Consider the following 15,726-nt stretch of genomic DNA (forward strand, 5'->3'; position numbering starts at 1 on the left):
ACCTAGCTGCCCCTTAAGGTTAGATGTTTTTTAAGTTAATTTAGTATGTGTAAATTGACTTTAAGCCAAGTCTGAAGAGATGAAGATTCAGGTGTTTCTCATCTCCTCCCTTCTTCCCCTCTATTACCATAGGTATTTTGTACCTCATAGTGTAATGAGATTCACCCCATTCAATCCCCTCCCTCCTCCTGTCTCCTTCCTGTCCCCCTTTTTAAGGAGGTAGTTTTTAAATCATTCTATCTGAGTAATATATAATTCTGAGTATCCATCACTTCTAGCTAAATACATCCAGCAGGTCCAGCTCTGGGGCCCTCAGACTCCCTGGCTCCAATTCAGCTGTTAATCTGGTTGATCCCAGGCTGACCCACCCTCTGCATCCAGACTCACCAGCCCGAATTCGTCCAATGCTGCTGAGGGAGACAAATGCTGAGGTAGATCTTCTTTCTCCTGGCTTTTCTTTCTGGGTATTATGGGTTGGATTTCTGTTAAGAGGTTTGTTTCATATGATAGATGGGGAAAGATCAAGAGACTTTAGAACTGTGCCTGTCTTCTCTCCCCCATCTTGGCCAGAAGTTGAGGAGTAAAAAAAAATGCTCTCTTTTTAAAGGTTTTATTTATTTTAAAGTTTTTATTTCTTTATTTATTTTACAATTTTCCCCCTCAGTCTTACTACCCTCCCCCCATCCCCCACAGAAGGCAATTTGTCAGTTTTTACATTGTTTCCATGGTAAACATTGATCCAAATTGAATGTGATGAGAGAGAAATCATATCCTTAAGGAATAAACATAAAGTATAATAGATAGAAAGATCAGACAATAATATATAAGGTTTTTTTCCTAAATTAAAGGAAATAGTCCTTGGACTTTGTTCAAACTCCACAGTTCTTTCTCTGGATACAGATGGTATTCTCTATTGCAGACAGCCCCAAATTGTCCCTGATTGTTGCACTGATGGAATGAGCAAGTCCACCAAGGTTGATCATCTGTTTTCTTCCTAATCTCTTTATGTTCAACTCTTCTAAGTAGATTTCCCCCTCTGTCCCATAACACTATAAAGCTCTACATATTTAATATAGTAAAGTCATTTCTTATTTGAGTCTCTAAGTACTTTAAGTACTGAGACACTCTGAAGGTCTCTCTTAAGAACTTTACAATTGATTATAAGGTGTGGGAAATACTGGCACAAGACTGCTCCAGCATAGTATGCCCTCACAGAGAAAGGGCTGAGCTCCATGAGCAAGACAGAACTAAAGTAGGTCCAAGGAAACATGAAACATATAAGTTTAAATACCCCAGTCTTTCACCTGAATGTGAATTATCTGTGACAGAACTTTCCGAGCTTGTATTGGTCTGATCAACCACAGACACTGTAATCTGTCTCAAACATAATGATGTCATTCTGGTGGTCTTCAGGAGAAGGACAAGAATCAACCATACCCATATCCTCTAAGTTCAGTCTCTTCAACTATATTCAATCCTTTAACTATCTTAAGAGAAATACAATTCTTAAGAGTTACAAATGTTATCTTCCCTTGTAGGGTTGTATACAATTAAATGTTCTTGACTAACATTTGTCCCCCCCACCCCTTTCCATTTGCCTTTTTATATCTTTTTTGTCTTGAGTCTTGTTTTTGAAGATTGGATTATCTGTTCAATTCTCTTTTCTTCTTCCTCTCTGCTTTGGGTTTTAAATTCTTTTTTAAGTTCTCCTATGAGGATTTAGATTTGAGTCCAGTTCATAGACTCCTTTGAGACTTCCCATGCAGGTAATTTGTCACTGCTTTCTTCTTCTGAGGTGGCATTTTTATCATCGCTATTTGCATAGTATCTTTCTATGGTTAGTGCTCTTTTAGCATTTTTTGTTCATTTTGATTATTTGAGCTCTGCTTCTGGGGTATAGGGAATATAGAACCAAATGTTTTGTGTTGGGACTGGGGTCTGATCCCTGGCTTCTGCCTGTGCAGCCCAGGTATTGCCTATGTAGAGGTTTGTTTCCTCCTTTATGTCCAAACTTTGCCTATGCAGTGGCTTGTTCCCATCCCTGTCCTGTCTTTTGCCCCAGTGTTCCCAGGGTTCAAACTTGTTTGGTGTTGGGACCTTCCCTGCTGGCTTGCTATGTAGTTGCCAAGACCTATGCTGTTGTCAAGCTGCCAGGTCCTGGACTGCACATTGGCTAAAAGCCTCCTGCATACTTTTCTGATCTCCCACCTAGCAAGGCTTTACTTCCCTTTTCCCCGCCAAGAGACAGACCTTCACGGAAGATCCTCCCTGATGTCTATAGTTTCGATCTTGTATTTTTTTTGGAGGGATCTGTTTAATGTCTATGTGGAGGCTTCATTAAATTTTGTGTGGGGAAAAGCTCTGGAACCATGCTACCATCTTGGCTACACCCTGGAAGTCTGTTATACTTTTAAACATAATATAAATTCTTTGCCTATCTTTTTAATCTGAATTTACTGTAGCCTTATCTGAAATCATGATCGCTCCCCTTTTTATTTTCAATCAACATCAATATATTTTCTTTCTTTCCTATACCTTGTTCTTGTAACAAATATGTACGGTCAAACAAAACAAATTTCCACTTTGGTCATGTCCAAAAAGCATAATAACTCTGCCAAAAGATAAACAGTTGGGGGCAGAGTCAAGATGGCAACAAGACAGGATCATTTCTTAGGTTCTTGCACTGAAAACTTATAAGCTAAGGACTCTAACTAAATTTTTGAGAGACAGAATCCACAGAGGGATGCAGTGAGGCAGTTCTCCAACCCAAGGTAACCTGGAAAAGGGCAGAAAGGCTCTGCTCCCTGGTGTTAGAGGGGTAGCCCACCAGAGTGAAGGAACTTCGGCCTCTTGGAGGCAGCCCCAGGGCATGGGAGCCACAGTCCATGGCAAGTGGGGGCAGTTTCCTGACCTACACCCCAGGAAGCACCAGGCACAACTTGGGGGATGGGGGAGGGCACCTCTGCCAGAACAAGCACATGAAGCCCAGCCCTCAGGGCACTCAGCATTGTGGCCATGGCAGCCCAGATCCAGGAACCAGAAGCAGGTGGAGCCAGTAAGCAGGAGCCCCCAGGGCATCAGTGCTGAGCCTAGGGAGGGGAGTGAAGAGACATTGCTGAGCTCTGTCCTCTGTTCCTGGAACAGGATGCTGGGGTTCTGACCACATTCAGATCCTGATTGCAGTCTAGGACCCCCCATAGAACAGCAGGAACTCCCCCTTCCACTTCAGCCCTGTGGCAGAGGGGTACGCTTATGGTCATTCACAGACCAGGATGGAAGACAGAACCTCACACATGGAGATCCTTGTGGGGGTGTCCCACTAATACTCTAAAACTCAGGAAGCACCCCCAAAACCAGGCACAGGCTGGAGAAATGGGTAAGCAGAAAAAAAGAGGAACACCATTGAGAAATACTTTGCCTGTGATCCCAAGAAGGATCAAAACACTCAATCTGAAGATGAGGAAGTAAAAACTCCTGCATCTAAAGACTCCAAGAAAAACAGAAATTGGGCTCAGGCTATTACAGATCTCAAAAAAGACTTTGAAAATCAAGTGAGGGAGATAGAAGAAAAATGGGGAAAATAAATGGGAGAGATGCAGGAAAAACATGAAAATGAAGTCAGCAGCTTAGTCAAGGAGATCCAAAAAAATGCTGAAGAAAATAGCATGCTAAAAAGATTTGGCCAGATGGGAAAAAAGATAAGAAAGCTCTCTGAGGGAAAACAAATACTTCAGACAAAGAATGGAACTGAGGGAGGTTGCTGATTTTACAAGGAATCAGGACACAATACTTCAAAACCAAAAGAATGAAAAATTAGAAGAAAATGTGAAACATCTCATTGAAAGAGCAACTGATGTGGAAAACAGATTTAGGAAAGATTATTCAAAAAATTATTGGAATACTTGAAAGTCATGATTAGGAAAAGAGCCTTGACATCATTTTCAAAGAATTACTACAGGAAATTTGCCCTGATATCCTAGAAGCAGAGGGCAAAATAGAAATGGAGAGAATCCACTGATCCCCCCGAGAAAGAGGTCCAAAAAAACCAACTCCCAGGAATATTATAGCCAAGTTCCAGAACTCCCAAGTCAAAGAGAAATATTGCAAGCAGCCAGAAGGACACAATTCAAATATTGTGGAGCTGCAGTCAGGATCACACAGGACTCAGCAGCAACTACATTAAAAGCTCATAGGGCTTGGAATATAATATACTGGAAGGCCAAAGAGCTCAGAATGCAACTGAGAATTAACTACCCAGCAAAAATGAATGTCCTTTTCCAAGGAAAAAAGATGGATTTTCAATGAACCAGGGGAATTTCAAATGTTCCTGTTAGAATAGCTAGAGCTGAACAGAAGGTTTGATCTTCAGATACAGGACTCAGGTGAAGCATAGAGAGTGGAGAAAGGTAAAATATGAGGGACTTAATGGTGATGAACTTCATGTATTCCTTTATAGAAAAATGATACTGAGGGGCAGCTAGGTGGAGCAGTGCATAGAGCATCGGCCCTGGAGTCAAGAGTACCTGAGTTCAAATGTGACCTCAGACACTTAACAATTACCTAGCTGTGTGGCCTTGGGCAAGCCACTTAACCCCATTGCCTTGCAAAAAAACCTAAAAAAATGATACTCAGAATACTCCAATGAACCTTCTCATTTAATAGAGCAGGTAGAATGAGCTTTTATAGATGAAGCACAGGAGAAAACTGAATTTGAAAATATATTGTGGTGTAAAAATGGAGTCAGTAGATAAAAGTGAAATGTAATGGGAGAAAGAAAAAGGAGCGGAGGAATAGGCCAAGATATTTCATATAATAAGATTTTTCTTTATTACAATGAGCTATTGCAAGATATGGAAGGGGGGAAGGCAAGGGGGGAACGAGGGAATCTTTGCTCTCATCAGGGTGGCTAGGAGAGGAAACAGCATATATACTCAATGCGTTATAGACATCTGGAGTAAGAAGGAGATGGGGGGGACAGGGGGTAGGGAGGGATGTGAGTGATGGAGGAGAGGATGGACCATGGCGGGAGAGTGGTCAGATATAACACATTTTTTTTTTTTACTTCTTGCAAGGGGCTGGGATTGGAAGGCCTGTCCAGGACCATAGGGCCAGGTGGATGCTGGGCCTAAGGGGTGGTATGTGGACTTGGGGCCTCTTGGCCCCAGAGCCAGGGATCTGTCTGCTGTGCCACTCAGCTATCCTACAGCAGAGTCAGAGTGAAAGGAGAGAGAAAATAAAGTACATGGTAGTGGAGAAGTACTAATGGAGGGAGTTGCAATCAGCAAAGGCAATGGTGGAAAAATATGGAAGTAACTTTTGTGATGGACTTATCATAAAGAATGTGATCCATCCATGACAGAGCTGGAGGTGTTGGAACAGACTGAAGCACATTTATTATTATTATTATTATTTTTTGGGGGGAGATGCAGGGCAAATGGGGCTGGGTGGCCTGCCTGGTGCTGCACAGCTGGGTGATTGTTGGGTGTCTGAGGCCGGATTTGGACCTGGGTGCTCCTGGCTCAAGGGCCAATGCTCTGTCTATCAGCTGGCCACCCCTACTATTATTATCATTATTATTTTATTTTATTTTGGGTCTTTTTTTTTTTTTTTTGCTTTTTGCAGGGCAATGGGGTTGGGGTGGTTTGCATGGGGTCACACAGCTGGGTGATTGTTGGTTGTCTGGGGCCGGATATGGGCTCGGGTGCTCCTGGCTCCAGGGCCAGTGCTCCATCCACTGCACCACCTGGCCATACCTACTATTATTATTATTATTATTATTATTATTATTATTATTATTATTATCATTATTATTTTAATTTTAGTTTTTTCTCTCCCCTTTACTTTATCGCTCATGCAGGTCTATATCTTTTGCGGGGAGGGGTATTATGTTTACTCTTAAACAAGAATATTTTAGTAATGTATAAAAAACATTATTTGCACAAAATAAGAATAAATAAATGATAAAAAATAAAGTTAAATAGCTGAGGTGGCTAGGTGGTGCAGTGGATAGAGCATCAGCCCTGGAAGTCAGGAGTACCTGGGTTCAAATCTGACCTCAGACACTTAATAATTACCTAGCTGTGTGGCCTTGGGCAAGCCACTTAACCCCATTTGCCTTGCAAAAACCTAAAAAAAAAAGGATAAATAGCATGTTTTATCATGGGTTCTCTAGAATCATGATTAGTCATCGTATTGATTACATTTTATAAGTCTGTCAAAGTTGTTCATTTTTATGATGTTGTTATTGAATAAACTTTCCCTTACTTTTTGCTTACTTCACTCTGCATCAGTTCATACAAGTCTTCTTAGGTTAAATTGAAACCAATCATTTCTTCTGGCACAATAGTATTCTACTGTATTTATATAATTTGTTTTTGCCATTTCCCAATTGTTGGGTGCTCCTCTTCAGTTCTAGTTCTTTGCTTTGTTGTTGTTTGTTCAAATCTGACTCTTCATGATCACATTCCAGTTTCTTTAGCAAAGATAAGCCATTTCCTTCTCCAGCACATTTTATAGATGAAGAAATGAGGCAAACAAATAAGTAACTTAATCAGGGTCACACAGCCAGTGTCTAAGATCAGATTTGAACTCAAGAAGATGAGTCTTCAAGACTCCAGGGCCCTGCAGTCTATCCCTCTATCTACTCTGAAAAGACTTCATATATATATATGCATATATATACATATATACATATCTATATATTTTATACTGTGGATTCTTTTCTTCCAACTTTGCTGTCAAAGGATATTCCTCAACTTTTGGGACATGCTTCCAAATAATACTCTGGAATTGAACATATACTGCTCAGTTAGCAACCTCATCAAAAAAAAAGTACCTCATTTGAAACAGAAGATATGGGGTTAAGTTGTATAATTGAGGACAAGTCATTTTCTTTAAACCTCAATTTTTTCATATGTGAAGTAGGAATAAAAATATTTATATTTCTACCTCGTATTATGAAGAAAACTTTGGCAAGTCATAAAATCTCATAAACTTAAGTGTGAGTTATTATTATCCCCCTGGGTTGTTTTCCATGAACTTACAAGACTATAAATAATAAACTATTATATTCCACTTCCTGTCCCTTCTTTTCTAACAAATAATGTTTCTAAGGTTTGTGGTTAGTTACCAGACCAAAAATTTACTTTGGTTCTTTGAAAACACACAAACATGTAGATCTTTATTTCTAATGGAAACTTCTTATGAAACATAATAATATCCAGTGTTATGCTTCTCTTAATTTTTTGGGTACAAAACAGGTCCCCAAAGACCATTTTCACAATCAGAAATGCTTTACAAACTTACTTTACAAAAGATATCAATTTTACAATATATTAATACAAAGTAAGTTGCATATTCCAATTCCTTCTCTCAAGCAATTTCCACTTCATTTAGAAACTAAACACACACACACACACACACACACACACACGGAAGATAATTTGAGAAAAGACCACTATACCACTATAATTAGAGACATTAGAAATGATTTTCCTTGAGGTTGGGAGGAATTGAACTTTGTCCTTGGTTTTTCTGCAAGGCAATGGGGTTAAGTGGCTTGCCCAAGGCCACACAGCTAGGTAATTATTAAATGTCTGAAGCCAGATTTGAACTCAGGTCCTCCTGACTCCAGGGCATGTGCTCTATCCATTACTCCATCTAGCCCCCCCCTCCCCACCCAGGGATTGAACTTTGAAAGAAGCTAAACTTTCTAAGAGAGGGATATGAGGATGGAGGACATTATAGAGAGATGGCATACTAACTTTGGAGTTATAGAAAGTAGACCCAGTTGGACTATAATACAAGTGCATGAAAGGTAGAAATGTGAAAGGGAGAAAGGGAGACTGGAGCCAGATTAAGAAGGGTTTTGAATAATAAACTGAGGAATTAATACTTTCTCCCATAAGAAATCATGCCACTGATGTCTCTTGAACAAGGGTGAGACATTATCAGAGCTGTGTTTAAAAGATTATTTTGATAGCTATAAGGAAAATGAATTGGAAAGAGGTGAGACTGGGAGCTAGAAGTTCAGTTAGGATGATTTGAAAAACTTCAAGGGAGAGGGAAAAATGATGTGATCTATGGTGGTGACTTTATGAATGGAAAGGAGATGGTATAGAGATATATTACGGAGAAAAAATTGATAAGACTTGCCGAATGGTTATTTGACTAATTGTCTACTCATTAATCATTTGAATATCTAAATGTACCAGTGGATAGCATGTGGGGGTCTAGAGTCAGGGAGACTCGTCTTCCTGAGTTCAAATATGGTCTCAGACACTTACTAGCTATGTGACCTTGGGAAAGTCATTTAGCTATATTTGCCTCAGTTTCCTCATATGTAAAATGAGCTGAAGAAGGAAATGCAAACCACTCTAGTATCTTTTCCCAGAAAATTCCAAATGAGGTCACAAAGAGTTGAACACAACTGAAAAATGACTGAATAGCAAATCATATCATTCCTATGAAAGTTGCTGATACTTGTAAAGTTGCAAAAAGTAATGCTGTATTTTTTTTTGCTTTTTGTAAGACAATGAGGTTAAGTGACTTGCCCAAGGTCACACAGTAAGGTAATTATTAAGTGTCTGAGGCTGGATTTGAACTCAGGTCCTCCTGATTCCAGGGCTGGTGCTCTATCCATTATACCACCTAGCTGCCCCTAACATTGTACTTTCAAAAAAAGTAATTAGTGATCTTAGATGGGGGTACTCATTTTGAATTTAGGTATAAATGTTATTTCCTCTAATGAAAAATATGCTCCTTGAAGGCAGGGATTGCTTTGTTTTTGACTCTGTATTCTTAATACCATGTACACAGTAGGAATTTAATTAATCTTATTTGAGTAGGTCTATACTTTTTTTCACAAAATTAACATTGAATGAATTGAGCTCATTATTGAATGAAATTCATTAGACAAGAGTAAATACATGATTCCTTTTTGACATACTATCAGACTCAGGTGAGCCCATATAGTATTGAAACTTTTGGGGTAGCTAGGTGGCACAGTGATAGAACACCGGCCCTGGAGTCAGGAGGACCTGAGTTCAAATCCTGCCCCAGACACTTAATAATTACCTAACTGTGAGGCCTTGGGCAAGCCACTTAACCTTATTGCCTTGAAAAAAACACCCCCCCCCAAATAAAATAAATAATAGTATTAAGACTTTCAGCATAATTATTAGATCTAAATTAAAAGGTAAATTTAAATGGAAGGAGTAAGCTATTTGAATAGGTATGAATAGGAGAGATAGTACGAATAGGAGAGATAGAATATTATTCATTGGGCTGGCTAAGTGAGGGCCTTTGGGGTTCTTATGAATAATGTTAGAGGAAATAAAATAGATTCATGTGGATTATACTGGGCATTATTTCCTGGAGCAAGGATAAATGGGATAGGAATGGTGGCATCTTGCTTTAGTTTTTCTCATTCTTTGTAGCTTCTATAGGATACATATAAATGACAATTTTAAAATAATTGAAATTGTCTAAGCAGATCCAACCTCCAAATAGAATTATCTAAGAGTTCTTTATAGTTTACATAAATTTATAGGCACTGAAAATTTTTTTCCTGGTTAGCCTTTCCTGTCCCTTTTACAAAAATTCTTTTCTAGACAAACTATTTTAGATTTGTTTGATTCTCTTTTGTGCCAATCTGTAGATACAGGCAGAAAATTGTAGGTGGCAAAAAGTTTTTGTTTGCACCTTTAATAGGAAATATTTTGATTTCCTGGAAGTTATTAATCATCAGTATCTCGCTAATAAGATTTTAGCCTTTTAAAGATATTTGATAATAACAGAATTTGGTTTGTCTGTGATAGCCAGTTAACTCTTAGGGGAAGCAATTTTACTGTACAAATAAAATAACAGCATTAGAAATACAAATGCAAACAACTAAAATGGTATTATCAAAGGGGTCATTTATTCAGGGATCTTTCCTTCTAAAATGGTGCTGAGGAATTATTTTGGTCAACAAGATAAACTTGGACATTTTGACAGTGAGAAAAATGTTGAGACTTTTAAAAAAATTTCTATTAAATATTAAGATATAGAATTACTTTCTTTTGCTTTCACTTAAGACTACTACACAGTGGTGCTGAAATGTGGAATAGAGGGCTGTCTAAAACATTTTCATTTCTTAAAGGAAATTTATTATATTGTATAGTAGGTTGTAGTTGTATTATGGAAAATCTAAAATGACAGAATAAGAAGCTGAAACATTCTTTGGTAGGTGGTGGAAAGTCAAGGAAAGTATAGGCATTTATTTTTCATTCCTGGTATTCTCTCGCATTGCCATCATGGACTCTTACCATTTATCTCCTGTTGTGCCCCAAGGGCCACCCTCTAGATCTCCAGGCCATGACACATCAAAAAGCTTTTTTTTTTTTTTTTTTAACATTTTTAACATTCTTTGAGTTCATGATGCTGAGATGAGCAGAAGCAGAAAAACACTGTACACCCTAACAGCAACATGGGGGTGATGATCAACCTTGATGGGCTCGCTCATTCCATCAGTGCAACAATCAGGGACAATTTGGGGCTCTCTGCAATGGAGAATACCATCTGTATCCAGAGAAAGAACTGTGGAGTTTAAACAAAGACCAAGGACTATTACCTTTAATTTAGGGAAAAAAACCCCTGATATTTTGTTGTCTGATTTTTCTATCTCTTGTACTTTTATGTTTTTTCCCTTGGGGATATGATTTCTCTCTCCCATCACATTCAATTTGGATCAATGTGTACCATGAAAACAATTGCCTTCTGTGGGGGTTGGGGGAAGTAAGATAGGGAGGAAAATTGTAAAACTCAAAATAAATAAAACCTTTAAAAAATATTCTTTGAGGTCAAAATTTTCTTTAGCTCCTTCTCCATCTATTGAAAAGGCAAGCTCCATTGTAATTCATTATAGATGTGGTCATGCAAAACATTTCCATATTAGCAATAGAGAGAGGAAACAAAAAGCATGAATAAAAGTGGGGGAAAGAAAACTTCAACCTGCACACAGTTCATCAGTTCTCTCTTGAGGTGGATAGCATTTTTCATTTTAAGCCTTGAAATCTTTTCTGGCACCAGTTTCTAATGCTGAACTAGTTTCTCCTATGTCCTTCATATTGTTCAAGAAACTTTACTATACAAATAACAGCATTAGAAATACATATATGGGGTTTTCTTTTTTTTAAAACAATTGGATTCAAGTAACATTTTTGTTTCTTTCCCAAAATAAGTAAATTGTTGAAAAGTGGATGAGATCAGAATCTTTTCATCTGAGCTGTAATTTGGAATCACTTGTTGATTTGCAGGCATAAGCCATTGCTTAATTTATAAATGTTTCATGTAAAACATTGTCCCATTATCTGTAAAGGGAGCTAGATTAAGAGATAACTCTAAGGTCCCTTTTTGCTTAAAAAATCCTAAGCGTGGGCAGCTAGGTGGCACAGTGAATAGAGCACCGGCCTTGGAGTCAGGAGTACTGGGTTCAAATCTGACCTCAGACACTTAATTACCTAGCCGTGTGGCCTTGGGCAAGCCACTTAACCCCAGTGCCTTGAAAAATCCCCCCCAAAAAATCTAAAAATCTAAAAATCTAGAGACTCCTCTGAGCAAAAAAAAAAAAGTTAAAAAAAAACCCTAAGCGTAATCTGACAGAGGTCATTTTCACTTATTGGTTTTTGAAAGTTTGGTGAATCAATTGTTAACTCTGAAATGTTGCAGTATGAATGTAAGGTCAGTATCTTCTGAAGGATATCATACTTCACATCTAAGAATTACAGAAGCTAAATCTGGAACATACCTTAGATCATCTAGTTCAATGCTGTCAATTTATAGAGGGAGCTGATCTAGATTAAAAAAAAAAGTTTAGGTTATTCCCCAGTCTTTGATAATCTATCCTTTTGAAACTACAAGTAAGGCAAGCAATCACAGTACATCAAAAAATTTTTTATTTGAGACACAAAAATGCAAAAATGCTGAGATATCAAACATTTTCTCATTAGCTACAATATTGCCACTATGTACAAAATATTTGATGATAAATGTGCTACACATATAAAAATACAGTATGCATTACATATATACAGTACAATGTGCAAAATGTATGGCATTCAAACATGATATGGAATTAATTTCAGGGGTGCAAACAGCAAATACAAAGGCATCATGGTTTTTTGTTTGTTTGTTTTTTTTTTAACAGAAAGGCAATACATAAATGGAACCTCCCCTCCCTTTTGCCATTTTTTTTTTCTTTTAATAAACTAGTGCTTAAAGAATAGAGTCCTAGAGACTGTGGTATCTTTCTTCTTTTTTCATAAAGTGAGATGCTAAGACAATGTGACTATGAAAATAAGAAGAGAAACACCTATTACACTCCACATTTCTACTGCAAGCAAAAAATGAAGAAAATTCACTTCCACTTGGAAAGGTTATTACTATGAAATACTTTTTAAAAAAACCCAACAAAACACATCTATAATATTATACATGGAGACAACTGTAGAATATCTACATCTTTACGAAAAGTATGACTTCAAATAGTTAACACCTTTTTGGGATTTATTTTGAGATATCCTCAAATTTCAAATACAAAGTGCCGTCTTTTGGCATAATTCTTGGCAATGCCTTTGGTTCCTTTGAATCAAGTTTGTACTACTGTCTTTTTACTGGAGGATGAGTACTTTTGATTGTTACTTAACCACTCCCTCACTCATCTCATTAAAATGAGTACGTTTTCTTACAACATGATTTATAGAGGTACTTGGTATGATTGAAGGTGATTGTATTTACTTTGTTAAAGCCTTATCTTTAAAGCAGTTGGCATGAAGTCATTAGACCTCTATAGCTGTGCATATAAACCTAATAAGTTTTGCTTTATTTGACCACAGATAGCACAGTGTGGAACAGTTTTCTTTTATGTATGTGTGTATGATTGTGATATTAGTAATGTTTGACATACTATTTTCTAATAGCAGTGGAAAAACAAAGCAGTTTTGTAAACATGTACAGCTTTTGAATTAGAGTTCTCAAATCTAAGATTTTGAGTGAAAACACTTGTAAAAGGTATGTTTTCTAAGACAATGCAGGAAGAAGTGCCTGGAAAATATACTGACCTGCCATATAACAACATGCAGAATTTGTAATTGTAAAAATTATGTACTGGAAATATCTTAAAATGAACAATATTTAAAGAGCATTTCAACATATAAGGTTTTAACAGTTAAAAACAAAGAAAATAAACCCAGAACAAAAAAAAAATCTGTTAATTTTCCAGTTTTAAATCACTTAAAAGTTTAGTTGTCTGTATCAAGGGTGCAATTCAAATAAATTTTCATGCAATGTTATGTTTATCTGCACCTAACACATGTAATATATATACATATCTATACATACATATATTATAAATATATGCATGTATGTATATATTATATAATGCCCTTCCAGTTAAGGTATTCTGATCGGAGGGTGTGTGTGTGTGTGTGTGTGTGTGTGTGTGTGTGTGTGTGTGTGTGTGTGTGTTTTGACCTCTAATGGGGTAGGACAGTATGATCTTGTGAGTAATGTCATTCAGTTGATTAATATTCAATAACTTTTATATTGGTAGTTAACCAAATTTCTAAGTAAGCATTAACATAGTATTTCCTCAGACTTGTATTGCTTTACTGATAATGACTGCTGAACACAGCAGGATTTCCCTCCTTCAAACCTGCTTTAAAAAAAGGAAATACATTATTCTATGATGCTGTTGTATCCCTATCTACATATGTTCCTACATTTTTCATAGAGATGGCATGAGAATATATTTTAATTCAGGTCCCTCTAAAATAGCTTAAAAGTCCCCCAAATGCTAACAGCTCTTTTGCCTGAGGCCAAGTTTATCTGCACAAAATGAGTAGATCCCAACAAAGAAAATCCATTCACTTTATTCATTTGTTGAAGATGGCCATATATGATAGTCATCCTTGGCAATTTTTATTGACTATGAAGTCAGCCACAATGATTGGAATGGTCAGTGGCTATTTATGAACATGTCCTGAGTTAAGCTTTGGTGACAAAAATAGACATATGATTTTATTTGTTTTTACTTGATAAAACAGGGTATTCCTTAATACATTTATGTCCACTAAATTACATGATTGAGCAGAAACATTTTACTTTTCTTTGTCTTCAAGAGGCAGCAAGTTCAATTTGATACTAGTATATCTTTTGCAACTTAAACTGTTCTGCAAAATAATGTTATGAGTTGATGACAATAATTTGTTTTTTTTTAGAAATTTCAAAGATTTAGGTAAGATCTCTTCAGTATTACAAAAATATTCATATAAAACACAACTTTCAAGCAAGAATTCTTTCTACAAATTGGGAATACATATATATATGTATACACACATATATGTATAAACACACATGTGGCAAATTCTATACAGTAGTTTGCACATTTCAGGAAAACACTCTAAAGCAAACCATTAAACTATCTATTCTATAAGGTTTTCTAATAGATGCTATTCTGAAATGCACAAGATAATTGTATACTCCTACAATATAGATAATCTGATAAAATCTTTGCTAAAATTATTTTTTACTTTCCCTCAAACTTATCTCCAAGTGATCTGATCCATATAAAGTAGATAGCAAAAGTTGTTGCTATATGTTTTTAAAGTATGAAGGAGTTGTGACAGGGATAAGAGATAACACAAATACTTACAAATTAATATTTTCTTGGCAATGTAAAATATTTTTCAATGATACATGATACCACTTATCAACTATATACATGCTAATTGAAAAATTCAACAGTTTAATTTTAACTGATATTTTTACTATGGCTAATTGAAATTGACCTTAAACAGAAATTTTTCTTTAGGAATCTGACACTCCTTTCTTGAGCCCCTCCCTTTTACATTCACATAATAAACATTGAAATAGGTTAGGGTTATTTCTTACATTATCTTTGGTCTATGATTATATACTGCACATTTTAAAATACAATGATCCTAAACATCAGTTTAGTATCCTGTAGAGCAATTATAATAATTTTGTAATTATGTCTTGCTGCCCAAAGCAAAAGATGGCTTAGTGGAATGATATATAATGTATGCACAGTTAATAACTGAAGACTCTCTTCCTTTTTATTAACTGGTAGCACACAACAGTTTAAATACTTCAGTGGACTGCAGTGGGACATTTTTATCCAAACTAAATATGGTTCCCTATCTAGAAATAAAAATGAGAAACTGTTGAGAGTACTTTTATTCATAATATCATGTATTTTTGTGAGTGATCTTATGTAATAAATGTACTTTGTTTAACTCATTTATGGTTGAAAAACAATAAATGTTATGAACATCTTCCTTAGAGCTCCTCAGAAAAAAATGATTTTATAAATAGAGATTATGAAAATACAAAGATATTAAAAAAGCTAACATTAGTTATAAAGTTTTTAAATCCCTATAACTCCATGGCAGTTGACCTTATTTGAAGGAATTATTCAACACTGAATACTTACTCTAGTGTGGACAATTTAAAAACCAAAAAATCCTCACAAAAGACTGGATGACAAATATATAACACTTTCCAAAGTTCTTTTCAAACTTCTTCCACTGAAGTCCTTTTCTCCCTATTTCCAAGCAGAAAAATTTCTACCAGAAAGATATTATCATCATCATCATCATCAAATATTATGAGTCTCTGTTATCTCACCTATTTAGGGAATGGGGTGTTCTGGTTCATCAGATGAAA

Source organism: Macrotis lagotis, chromosome 8, assembly GCF_037893015.1.
Source record: "Macrotis lagotis isolate mMagLag1 chromosome 8, bilby.v1.9.chrom.fasta, whole genome shotgun sequence".
Classification (NCBI taxonomy): Eukaryota; Metazoa; Chordata; class Mammalia; order Peramelemorphia; family Peramelidae; genus Macrotis; species Macrotis lagotis.